The sequence below is a fragment of the Oncorhynchus keta genome, chromosome 12, assembly GCF_023373465.1.
Source record: "Oncorhynchus keta strain PuntledgeMale-10-30-2019 chromosome 12, Oket_V2, whole genome shotgun sequence".
In the NCBI taxonomy this organism is placed as follows: Eukaryota; Metazoa; Chordata; class Actinopteri; order Salmoniformes; family Salmonidae; genus Oncorhynchus; species Oncorhynchus keta.
Window position 1 is genome coordinate 46,313,487 of NC_068432.1, and position 13,827 is coordinate 46,327,313.

Below are 13,827 nucleotides of genomic sequence, written 5' to 3' on the forward strand. Positions count from 1 at the left end.
CTTCCTTCTACCAACGAGAGCCGTTACACTCATAAAGTAAAGTTAGAAACTTAAAAGAACATCTCTATAAATCATTCACTCACATCTGAGAATGTTGCTTGCTTTAATTCTGTTTATCATGAGCCCATAAACGTGTGATATATGACATGCTGTGTTGTAGAACACGCTATGAGTACACAGCTTTTCCACTGCTATCACAGAAATAATGGCTGCTGCTTCCTTTATAGGAGTTTCCACTAATTAACTCTGGCTAGCCAATTTACTTTGCGACTTTGTTCACTCAGCAATCTAAAGGTTTCTTTACACAGACAGAATATACTGCTATAGTCTATAAAAGAGACATAACTTCATTCCCACACAGAATTCTTACAGGTTTCTAGGACTATGTGGTGCCTCAGTAGTAGTAACTCTGTGTTGTAAATTATTCACATATGAACAATTGAATTTCAGGCAATACATTCATTGACATCCTGCAAATGCTGACATTTGACCAATTTCTAACACTTCAAGGGTTAATGCCTTGTAGTAAGAGACAGTGATGATGCCAGTCGGTCACTGTGTTGAAAACTCCCCCACGACGTTGCTCAGAGAGAATGGGTTGTGATCTTCAACACCATATACTTGTAGAGCTACATTATGGCTCACTTATGTTAACAGCCACTTCAATGACAATATAACAAATGAAGTAAGCTCAACAATGAAACCCATGAGCTTTTTCCAACATGGCAGTTTGATCCAGACTTCATCAAACAGAAGCGTTCTTTCCCCTCGCATCAGCAATTAGCTGTAGAGGGTTATGACGTCTTTTAGCAAACACGATACTTTAAGCCGTCGCTCTCTGGCAGACATTGTTTTGCTTTCACGGAAAATTATACACACGTAAAATACCCATTAATTTAATATATAGCTCGTCTAGACGATATTTATATTTTCATAAATGGTAATTGCCGTTTTATTGTCAGTCGATTGAGGTTTGTTTCTATCCTTTGTTTCTACAAGTTTTTGTGATGCTGGTGCAGGGGGGTCCACTCCCTGCATATTACTTGAGTGTTAATCATTGTTGAAATTCAGTGGTGTAAAGTACTTAAATAAAAACACAGCTGAAGTATTTTTATTTTTTTGTGGTAACTGTACTTTTCTTAACTATTTATATTTTTGAGAACGTTTACTTTTACTTCACTACAAAATAGTGTACTTTTTACTCCATACATTTTACCTGACACCCAAAAGTATTCGTTAGATTTTGAATGCTTAGCAGGACAGGAAAATGGTCCAATTCACACACTTATCAAGAGAACAACGTTGGTCATCCCTACTACCGCTGATCTGGCAGACTCACTAAACACAAATGCTTGGTTTGTAAATTATGTCTGAGTGTTGGAGTGTCCCCATGTCTATCGATAAATAAATAAAAACCTAAAATGGTGCCGTCTGGTTTGCTTAATACAAGGAATTAGAAAATATTTTCATTTTACTGTTGACACTTAAGTATATTTCAAACCAATACCTTTAGACTTTTACTCAAGTAATATATTTTTTTTTACCCCCTTTCATGGTATGCAATAGTTAGTAGTTACTATCTTGTCTCATCGCTACAACTCCTGTAAGGGGCTCAGGAGAGACAAAGGTCGAGAGCCATGCGTCCTCCGAAACACAACCCAACCAAGCCGCACTGCTTCTTAACACAGCGCGCATCCAACCTGGAAGCCAGCCGCAGCAATGTGTCGGAGGAAACACCGTGCACCTAAGTGACCTGATCAGCGTGCACTGCGCCCGGCCCACCACAGGAGTCGCTAGTGCGCGATGAGACAAGGACATCCCTACCGGCCAAACCCTCCCTAACCCAGACGACGCTAGGCCAATTGTGTGTCGTCCCATGGACTTCCCGGTCGCGGCCGGCTGCGGCAGAGCCTGGGCAGGAATCCAGAGTCTCTGGTGGCACAGCTACCACTGCGCCACCCGGGAGGCCCTTCTCAAGTAATATTTTGACTTTGACTTTTACTTGAGTAATTTTATATTAAGGTATCTTTACTTTTACTCAAGTATGACAATTGGGTACTTTTTTCACCACTGTTGAAATCAAATCCTTGAGTCCAGTTCCCCGGCCCTCTGGCTGTTTTCTCACTGAGCAAAATATCTGCAGCACCGAACTTCAACTTCAACAGTCTTGTTTCAAGCTAATTCAAATGTCAAAGTGGCTATTTTCAGCATGGTCAGACACACGTAGCCTCTTCCCCCCGCTTCCCCTGCCTCCCCTTGCTTCCCCCTGCCTCCCCCGGCCTCCCCTTGCTTCCCCCTGCCTCCCCTTGCTTCCCCCTGCCTCCCCTTGCTTCCCCCTGCCTCCCCTTGCTTCCCCCTGCCTCCCCATGCCTCCCCTTGCTTCCCCCTGCCTCCCCTTGCTTCCCCCTGCCTCCCCATGCCTCCCCTTGCTTCCCCCTGCCTCCCCCTGCCTCCCCTTGCTTCCCCCTGCCTCCCCTTGCTTCCCCCTGCCTCCCCATGCCTCCCCTTGCTTCCCCCTGCCTCCCCTTGTTTCCCCCTGCCTCCCCTTGCTTCCCCCTGCCTCCCCTTGCTTCCCCCTGCCTCCCCTTGCCTCCCCTTGTTTCCCCCTGCCTCCCCTTGCTTCCCCCTGCCTCCCCCTGCCTCCCCTTGCTTCCCCCTGCCTCCCCATGCCTCCCCTTGCTTCCCCCTGCCTCCCCTTGCTTCCCCTGCCTCCCCTTGCTTCCCCCTGCCTCCCCTTGCTTCCCCCTGCCTCCCCATGCCTCCCCTCGTTTCCCCCTGTCTCCCCTTGTTTCCCCCTGCCTCCCCTTGTTTCCCCCTGCCTCCCCATGCCTCCCCTTGTTTCCCCCTGCCTCCCCTTGTTTCCCCCTGCCTCCCTTGCTTCCCCCTGCCTCCCCCCCCTGCCTCCTCTTGTTTCCCCCTGCCTCCCCATGCCTCCCCTTGCTTCCCCGGCCTCCCCTTGTTTCCCCCTGCCTCCCCTTGTTTCCCCCTGCCTCCCCTTGTTTCCCCCTGCCTCCCCTTGCTTCCCCCTGCCTCCCCTTGTTTCCCCCTGCCTCCCCTTGTTTCCCCCTGCCTCCCCTTGTTTCCCCCTGCCTCCCCTTGTTTCCCCCTGCCTCCCCTTGTTTCCCCCTGCCTCCCCTTGCTTCCCCCTGCCTCCCCATGCCTCCCCTTGCTTCCCCCGGCCTCCCCTTGTTTCCCCCTGCCTCCCCTTGCTTCCCCCTGCCTCCCCTTGCTTCCCCCGGCCTCCCCTTGTTTCCCCCTGCCTCCCCTTGCTTCCCCCGGCCTCCCCTTGTTTCCCCCTGCCTCCCCTTGTTTCCCCATGCCTCCCCTTGCTTCCCCCGGCCTCCCCTTGTTTCCCCCTGCCTCCCCTTGTTTCCCCATGCCTCCCCTTGCTTCCCCCGGCCTCCCCTTGCTTCCCCCTGCCTCCCCTTGTTTCCCCATGCCTCCCCTTGCTTCCCCCGGCCTCCCCTTGTTTCCCCCTGCCTCCCCTTGCTTCCCCCTGCCTCCCCTTGCTTCCCCCTGCCTCCCCTTGCTTCCCCCTGCCTCCCCTTGTTTCCCCCTGCCTCCCCTTGTTTCCCCCTGCCTCCCCTTGTTTCCCCCTGCCTCCCCTTGCTTCCCCCTGCCTCCCCTTGCTTCCCCCGGCCTCCCCTTGTTTCCCCCTGCCTCCCCTTGCTTCCCCCTGCCTCCCCTTGCTTCCCCCTGCCTCCCCTTGTTTCCCCCTGCCTCCCCTTGTTTCCCCCTGCCTCCCCATGCCTACTCCATTGTATCTCTCCTTAGCCATTAAAGTCCAGTGGTTCAGATTGTCTTTTTTGTTGTTATATTTTTAGTTTTGGCTTCACAATGGAACAAGTCAGGTCTGTGTTTTCTATAACTTTACTAGAATATACTGTAAGCAACAAAATATTCTGGTTAAATATTATGTTGTATCAGTAATGAATTGATTTATATTAAGAACAAGTAGTTACCAACTGTGGAACTAAATTATTTATGGTACTTACTGCCAAAGAAAGTAACTGAATTGTGTGTGGCATTTTGTTGCTCTTCATTTATCATAGGCTAACAACGTTTCTAGGTCGCATAGTTAGATATGACTGTAAGTACTGTAAGTAGTAAGCTGTAGCCAACGTCTGTGGAGGCCTAGGTTTATGTTATGTTCGAGTGAGGACCCATCCCGCCTTCCATTTGTCTCAATTCACAGGTTTTACGCAGCTGCCAAGCGTGACGCTCCCCTTCTGACTAGGTTTATGTTACCACGGTAATGAGTACAGCAGGAGAGGCTGCTGAGGAGAGAACGGCTCACAATAATGGCTGGAATGGAGTATGGTATCAAAAACATGGTTTTCATATGTTTGGTACCATTCCATTCACTCCATTCCAGCCATTATTATGAGCCGTCCTCTGGTGTACAGAGATATTTTTACTCTAAGCACGGTATATTAATGAACTCTCTTTTTCAACACTTTCTCCTCAATGTCGGGATACTTTACACAACCCCAGTGCTCTGTATGACTGTTTATTTTTATTTATTTCACCTTTGTTTAACCAGGTAGGCTAGTTGAGAACAAGTTCTCATTTGCAACTGCGACCTGGCCAAGATAAAGCATAGCAGTGTGAACAGACAACACAGAGTTCCACATGGAGTAAACAATTAACAAGTCAATAATACAGTAGAAAAAAGGAGAGTCTATATACATTGTGTGCAAAAGGCATGAGGAGGTAAGCGAATAATTACAATTTTGCAGATTAACACTGGAGTGATAAATGATCAGATGGTCATGTACAGGTAGAGATATTGGTGTGCAAAAGCGCAGAAAATAAAATAAATAAAAACAGTATGGGGATGAGGTAGGTAAAAATGGGTTGGCTATTTACCGATAGACTATGTACAGCGGCAGCGATCGGTTAGCTGCTCAGACAGCAGATGTTTGAAGTTGGTGAGGGAGATAAAAGTCTCCAACTTCAGCGATTTTTGCAATTCGTTCCAGTCACAGGCAGCAGAGAACTGGAACGAAAGACGGCCAAATGAGGTGTTGGCTTTAGGGATGATCAGTGAGATGCACCTGCTGGAGCACGTGTTACGGGTGGGTGTTGCCATCCTTGACCAGTGAACTGAGATAAGGCAGAGTTTTACCTAGCATGGACTTGTAGATGACCTGGAGCCAGTGGGTCTGGCGACAAATATGTCGCAGTGGTGGGTGGAATAAGGTGCTTTAGTGACAAAACGGATGGCACTGTGATAAACTGCATCCAGTTTGCTGAGTAGAGTGTTGGAAGCAATTTTGTAGATGACATTGCCGAAGTCGAGGATCGGTAGGATAGTCAGTTTTACTAGGGTAAGTTTGGCGGCGTGAGTGAAGGAGGCTTTGTTGCGGAATAGAAAGCCGACTCTTGATTTGATTTTCGATTGGAGATGTTTGATATGAGTCTGGAAGGAGAGTTTACAGTCTAGCCAGACACCTAGGTACTTATAGATGTCCACATATTCAAGGTCGGAACCATCCAGCATGGTGATGCTGGTCAGGCGTGCGGGTGCAGGCAGCGAACGGTTGAAAAGCCTGCATTTGGTTTTACTAGCGTTTAAGAGCAGTTGGAGGCCACGGAAGGAGTGTTGTATGGCATTGAAGCTCGTTTGGAGGTTAGATAGCACAGTGTCCAAGGACGGGCCGGAAGTATATAGAATGGTGTCGTCTGCCTAAAGGTGGATCAGTGAATCGCCCGCAGCAAGAGCAACATCATTGATATATACAGAGAAAAGAGTCGGCCCGAGAATTGAACCCTGTGGCACCCCCATAGAGACTGCCAGAGGACCGAGCAGCATGCCCTCCGATTTGACACACTGAACTCTGTCTGCAAAGTAATTGGTGAACCAGGCAAGGCAGTCATCCGAAAAACCGAGGCTACTGAGTCTGCCGATAAGAATATGGTGATTGACAGAGTCGAAAGCCTTGGCAAGGTCGATGAAGACGGCTGCACTGTACTGTCTTTTATCGATGGCGGTTATGATATCGTTTAGTACCTTGAGCGTGGCTGAGGTGCACCCGTGACCGGCTCGGAAACCAGATTGCACAGCGGAGAAGGTACGGTGGGATTCGAGATGGTCAGTGACCTGTTTGTTGACTTGGCTTTCGAAGACCTTAGATAGGCAGGGCAGGATGGATATAGGTCTGTAACAGTTTGGGTCCAGGGTGTCTCCCTCTTTGAAGAGGGGGATGACTGCGGCAGCTTTCCAATCCTTGGGGATCTCAGACGATATGAAAGAGAGGTTGAACAGGCTGGTAATAGGGGTTGCGACAATGGCGGCGGATAGTTTCAGAAATAGAGGGTCCAGATTGTCAAGCCCAGCTGATTTGTACGGGTCCAGGTTTTGCAGCTCTTTCAGAACATCTGCTATCTGGATTTGGGTAAAGGAGAACCTGGAGAGGCTTGGGCGAGTAGCTGCGGGGGGGGGGAGCTGTTGGCCGAGGTTGGAATAGCCAGGCGGAAGGCATGGCCAGCCGTTGAGAAAAGCTTGTTGAAGTTTTCGATAATCATGGGTTAATCGGTGGTGACCGTGTTACCTAGCCTCAGTGCAGTGGGCAGCTGGGAGGAGGTGCTCTTGTTCTCCATGGACTTCACAGTGTCCCAGAACTTTTTGGAGTTGGAGCTACAGGATGCAAACTTCTGCCTGAAGAAGCTGGCCTTAGCTTTCCTGACTGACTGCGTGTATTGGTTCCTGACTTCCCTGAACAATTGCATATCGCGGGGACTATTCGATGCTATTGCAGTCCGCCACAGGATGTTTTTGTGCTGTTCGAGGGCAGTCAGGTCTGGAGTGAACCAAGGGCTATATCTTTTCTTAGTTCTGCATTTTTTGAACAGAGCATGCTTATCTAAAATGGTGAGGAAGTTACTTTTAAAGAATGACCAGGCATCCTCAACTGACGGGATGAGGTCAATGTCCTTCCAGGATACCCGGGCCAGGTCGATTGGAAAGGCCTGCTCACAGAAGTGTTTTAGGGAGTGTTTGACAGTGATGAGGGGTGGTCGTTTGACTGCGGCTCCGTAGCGGATACAGGCAATGAGACAGTGATCGCTGAGATCCTGGTTGAAGACAGCAGAGGTGTATTTGGAGGGCCAGTTGGTCAGGAAGACATCTATGAGGGTGCCCTTGTTTACAGATCTAGGGTTGTACCTGGTGGGTTCCTTGATGATTTGTGTGAGATTGAGGGCATCTAGCTTAGATTGTAGGACTGCCGGAGTGTTAAGCATATCCCAGTTTAGGTCACCTAACAGAACAAACTCTGAAGCTAGATGGGGGGCGATCAATTCACAAATGGTGTCCAGGGCACAGCTGGGAGCTGAGGGGGGTCGGTAGCAGGCGGCAACAGTGAGAGACTTATTTCTGGAGAGAGTAATTTTTTTAATTAGTAGTTCGAACTGTTTGGCTATGGACCTGGAAAGTATGACATTACTTTGCAGGCTATCTCTGCAGTAGACTGCAACTCCTCCCCCTTTGGCGGTTCTATCTTGATGGAAAATGTTAGAGTTGGGTATGGAAATCTCAGAATTTTTGGTGGCCTTCCTGAGCCAGGATTCAGACACGGCAAGGACATCAGGGTTAGCAGAGTGTGCTAAAGCAGTGAGTAAAACAAACTTAGGGAGGAGGCTTCTGATGTTGACATGCATGAAACCAAGGCTTTTTCGATCACAGAACTCAACAAATGAGGGTGCCTGGGGACATGCAGGGCCTGTGTTTACCTCCACATCACCCGCGGAACAGAGGAGGAGTAGTATGAGGGTGCGGCTAAAGGCTATCAAAACTGGTCGCCTAGAGCGTTGGGGACAGAGAGTAAAAGGAGCAGATTTCTGGGCATGGTAGAATATATTCAGGGCATAATGCGCAGACAGGGGTATGGTGGGGTGCGGGTACAGCGGAGGTAAGCCCAGGCACTGGATGATGATGAGAGAGGTTGTATCTCTGGACATGCTGGTTGTAATGGGTGAGGTCACCGCATGTGTGGGAGGTGGGACAAAGGAGGTATCAGGGGTATGAAGAGTGGAACTAGGGGCTCCATTGTAAACTAAACAATGATAACTAACCTGAACAACAGTATACAAAGCATATTGACATTTGAGAGAGACATACAGCGAGGCATACAGTAATCACAGGTGTTGAATTGGGAGAGCTAGCTAAACAGTAGGTGAGACAACAACAGCTAATCAGCTAGCACAACAACAGCAGGTAAAATGGCGTTGACTAGGCAGGGAGGGTCGGATTAACTACACACAGAGCCTGAGTGCGGCTGGGGCCGACAGATAAAACATAAACAAGCAGAATGGAGTACCGTGATTAATGGACAGTCCGGCATGCATCAGCTATGTAGCCAAGTGATCAGTGTCCAGGGGGCAGCAGTGGATGGGACTGGCGAGTATTATCCAGGTAAAAAAAACTGGCTGGCTGTGCAGAAGGTAAAGCCGCTAGCAGTGGCTAACAATGACTAAATAGCTTGTAGCTAGTTAGCTGGTTAGCTTCTGGAGGTTCTTGAATGTGTTCTAAAAAATTAAAAATAATAGCGATTCCGTATCACATTGGGTGAGGCAGGTTACCGGAAGGTATAATCTAATTAAAAATCGAAAAGAGATTGAAAGTAAATATGGGTCCAGTGAGTGGTTGGGTTGGCTGGGGACGCGGCGATTCAGACAGTTAGCAGGCCTGTGCTAACAAGCTAACAGTTAGTAGGCCGGGGCTGAGCAAGGTAGCAGTTAGCTTATTCCGTAGTCATTGCTAGGGCCCTGTGTTTTGGAAATTTAAATAAAATGGAACGTTTGTCTTCCTCTTCTGATGAGGAATAGGATGGATCAGACCAATGCGCAGCGTGGTAAGTGTTCATGTTATATTTATTAAACCGAACACAAAAATAACAAAGGAAAAAACACGCTGAAAACGAAACAGTTCTGTGAGGTTCAACAAAAACAGAAAACAGAAAATAACTACCCACAACCCACAGTGGGAAAACAGGCTGCCTAAGTAGGGTTCTCAATCAGAGACAACGATCGACAGCTGCCTTTGATTGGGAACCTTACCAGGCCAAACACAGAAATACAAAACCAAGAATACACAACATAGAATGCCCACCCCAACTCACGCCCTGACCAAACTAAAACAGAGACATAAAAAAGGAACTAAGGTCAGTACGTGACAGTACCCCCCACCAAAGGTGTGGACTCCGGCTGCAAAATCTAAACCCATAGGGGAGGGTCTGGGTGGGCATCTGTCCGCGGTGGCGGCCCTGGCGCGGGACGTGGACCCCACTCCACCATAGTCTTGACCCACTTAAGTGGCACCTTTGGAGCGGCAACCCTCGCCGCCGACCTCCGTCTGGGGACCCTTGCAGCGGGCCCCAAATAGACGGGAGACTCCGGCAGCGCCGGACTGAAGGGCGACTCTGGCAGCGCCGGAGTAAAGGGCGACTCTGGCAGCTCCGGACAGATCTGTGGCTCTGGCAGCACCGGACAGACGGGCAGCTCTGGCAGCTCCGGACAGACGGGCGGCTCTGGAAGCTCCGGACAGATGGGAGAACCTGGAGGGAGGAGACGGAGAGACAGCCTGGTGTGTGGGGCTGCCACAGGACCCACCAGGCTGGGGAGACCTACAGGACGCCTGGTGCGTGGAGGAGGCACCGGATGGACTGTGTTGTGGGGGAGCACTGGAGCTCTGGTGAGCAGCCTTGGCACCACTCCTCCAGGCTGGATGACCACTTTTGCCCGGACCCTCCAGAGTGCAGGCACAGGTTGAACCGGGCTGTGGGGGAGCATTGAAGATCTGGTGCATACCACTTGCACCTCTCCCTTAGGCTCAATGCCCACATTCGCCCGGCATGGGCGGAGCGCAGGCATAGGGCGAACTGCACACTCCCAGCGCCCCGGAGACACAGCACACAGCGCCGGCGCAGGATACCCTGGGCCGAAACGGCGTACCGGAGACCAAACATGCTGGGCCGGCACAATATGCCCTGGCTGGATGCCCACTCTCCCATGGCACTTGCGGGGGGCTGGCCTATAGTGCACCGGGCTATGAACGCGTACTGGCGACACCGTGCGCTTGACCGCATAACACGGTGCCTGCCCAGTACTACGCTTTTTCCGGTAAGCACGGGGAGTTGGCTCAGGTCTATCGCCTGACTCCGCCCATCTCCCCATGTGCCCCCGCCCCCCCGTGTGCCACCCCCTGCCTCTCGTGCCTGTTGCGCTGCCTTACCTCATATCGCCGCCGCTCAGCTTTCGCTGCCTCCAGCTCTTCCTTGGGGCGGCGATATTCCCCAGCCTGTGCCCAGGGTCCCTTGCCTTCCAGTATCTCCTCCCAAGTCCAGGAGTCCAGAACCCTCTGCTCCAGTTTAACACGCTGCTTGGTCCTTTTTTGGTGTGTAGTTCTGTAACGATTGTCTTCCTCTTCTGATGAGGAATAGGATGGATCGGACCAATGCGCAGCGTGGTAAGTGTTCATGTTATACCACTGAGGAAGTACAGTTCCCGCTCAGCCCAGTCAAAACTGTTCGCTGCTCTGGCCCCCCAATGGTGGAACAAACTCCCTCACGACGCCAGGACAGCGGAGTCAATCACCACCTTCCGGAGACACCTGAAACTCCACCTCTTCAAGGAATACCTAGGATAGGATAAGTAATCCTTCTCACCCCCCCCCCCTTTTAAGATTTAGATGCACTATTGTAAAGTGACTGTTCCACTGGATGTCATAAGGTGAATGCACCAATTTGTAAGTCGCTCTGGATAAGAGCGTCTGCTAAATGACTTAAATGTAAATGTAATGTATATTTATTAAACCGAACACAAAAATAACAAAGGAGAAAAAAATGACAAAAACGAAACAGTTCTGTAAAGGTGCAACTAACTACCCACAACCCACAGTGGGAAAACAGGCTGCCTAAGTATGGTTCTCAATCAGAGACAACGATCGACAGCTGCCTCTGATTGGGAACCTTACCAGGCCAAACACAGAAATACAAAACCAAGAATACACAACATAGAATGCCCACCCCAACTCACGCCCTGACCAAACTAAAACAGAGACAGAAAAAAGGAACTAAGGTCAGGACATGACATAAAATGTTAATTGTCACATGCGCCGAATACAACACCTTTACCATGAAAGGCTTACTTACAAGCCCTTAACCAACAATCCAGTTCAATAAATAGAGTTAAGTAAATATTTACTAAATAAAATACAAATAAAAAGTAACACAGTAAAATTACATAATAATAACTAGGCTATATTCAGGAGGCCCGTCACCGAGTAAATGTGCAGGGGTACACACACACAATATTCATGTCACATGACCTGGATTTGAACCTTTATTTAAAGCTTTTTAACAAACTGTCCTCTTTTCTTTTCATGTCATGTCAGATGGTCCTGCACCACCCTCAGTGTAACGAGTGCACTGAGAGTCGGGAAGCAAGTTCAGGGAGCGAGTGTTTTAATAAATAAAAAAAACAATAAACACGAACCACAAACAACGCACCGACATGAACACAGAGTCAATAACACCTGAGGAAAGAACCAAGGGGAGTGACAGATATAGGGAAGATAATCAAGGAGGGGATGGAGTCCAGGTGAGTGTCATGAGGCACAGGTGCGCCAGACGATGGTGACAGGTGTGCGGGATAATCAGCAGCCTGATGACCTAGAGGCTGGAGAGGGAGTATACGTGACAGTACCCCCTCCCTGACGCGGCTACAGCCGCAGGATGCTGTCCAAGGGGACGAACCCGGGGATCAGGAGCGGACCGGTCACCCCTGCTGATGTGCGAGAACCTGACACGCCAGCTGAGGCACAGGAACCTATTGAGTCAGCTGGGGCGCGAGAACCTGACACGCCAGCTGAGGCACGGGAACCTATTGAGTCAGCTGGGGCGCGAGAACCTGACACGCCAGCTGAGGCACGGGAACCTATTGAGTCAGCTGGGGTGCGAGAACCTGACACGCCAGCTGAGGCACGGGAACCTATTGAGTCAGCTGGGATGCGAGAACCTGACACGCCAGCTGAGGCACGGGAACCTATTGAGTCAGCTGGGGCGCGGGACCCTGACACGCCAGCTGAGGCACAGGAACCTATTGAGTCAGCTGGGGCACGGGAACCTGACAGATCGGTTGAGGCAGGGGAGAGTGGCGATCCGAATGAGGCATGAGAACCTGATGAGCTGGTGGAAGCAGGGTAGCCTGGTGATCCGGCAGAGGCATGAGAACCTGATGAGCTGGTGGAAGCAGGGTAGCCTGGTGATCCGGCTGAGGCATGAGAGCCTGATGAGCCGGTGGAAGCAGGGTAGCCTGGTGATCCGGCAGAGGCATGAGAGCCTGATGAGTCGGTGGAAGCAGGGTAGCCTGGTGATCCGGCTGAGGCATGAGAGCCTGATGAGCCGGTGGAAGCAGGGTAGCCTGGTGATCCGGCTGAGGCATGAGAGCCTGATGAGCCGGTGGAAGCAGGGTAGCCTGGTGATCCGGCTGAGGCATGAGAGCCTGATGAGTCGGTGGAAGCAGGGTAGCCTGGTGATCCGGCAGAGGCATGAGAACCTGATGAGCTGGTGGAAGCAGGGTAGCCTGGTGATCCGGCAGAGGCATGAGAGCCCAAAGAGCCAGCGGAGGCAGGGAAGCCTGGCGATCTGGTTGAGGCATGAGAGCCTGTAGCAAACATGGCAGTGTAATTCTACTTTCTGGAAGAAAAGCCATAAAATAAAGGTTAAATCCTAGGTCATGTGACATGATAGCACAAAACACAGGCCCCTAGTCACTCCAACATGAAAGGAAGGGACACCTTAGTTGTAATATAATGGTAATACTCCTCACGCTTTGCTACACGACTTAATAACTTAATCAAGTCAATTTCTAAATGTCAAACAATAACACCCCACTAGAAGAGGAGGGGGGGGGAGAGGAGGGAGGGGAGAGAAAGAGAGAATAAGAAGGGAGGGGGAGAGAAAGAGAGAAAGAGAAGGGAGGGGGAGAGAAAGAGAGAAAGAGAAGGGAGGGGGAGAGAAAGAGAGAAAGAGAAGGGAGGGGGAGAGAAAGAGAGAAAGAGGAGGGAGGGGGAGAAAGAGAGAAAGAGGAGGGAGGGGGAGAGAAAGAGAGAAAGAGAAGGGAGGGGGAGAGAAAGAGAGAAAGAGGAGGGAGGGGGAGAGAAAGAGAGAAAGAGGAGGGAGGGGAGAGAAAGAGAGAAAGAGAAGGGAGGGGAGAGAAAGAGAGAAAGAGAAGGGAGGGGGAGAGAAAGAGAAGGGAGGGGGAGAGAAAGAGAGAAAGAGAGGGAGATAGAGGGAAAGGGGGGATAGAGAAAGAGGGGGGTGTGAGAGGGAGAGGGGGTGTGGGAGAGAGAAAGAGGGAAAGAGGAGGGAGGGGAGAGAGAGAGGAGGGAGGGGAGAGAAAGCGGAGGGAGGGGAGAGAAAGAGGAGGGAGGGAAGAGAAAGAGGAGGGAGGGAGAGAAAGAGAAGGGAGGGGGAGAGAAAGAGAGAAAGAGAAGGGAGGGGAGAGAAAGAGAGAAAGAGGAGGGAGGGGAGAGAAAGAGAGAAAGAGAAGGGAGGGGGAGAGAAAGAGGAGGGAAGGGAGAGAAAGAGAGAAAGAGGAGGGAGGGGGAGAGAAAGAGAGAAAGAGGAGGGAGGGGAGAGAAAGAGAGAAAGAGAAGGGAGGGGGAGAGAAAGAGAGAAGGAGAAGGGAGGGGGAGAGAAAGAGAGAAAGAGAAGGGAGGGGGAGAGAAAGAGAGAAAGAGAAGGGAGGGGGAGAGAAAGAGAGAAAGAAAGGGAGAATAAATGAGAAAAATATAAAACTGAAACTGAAAGCAAACACCAGCTA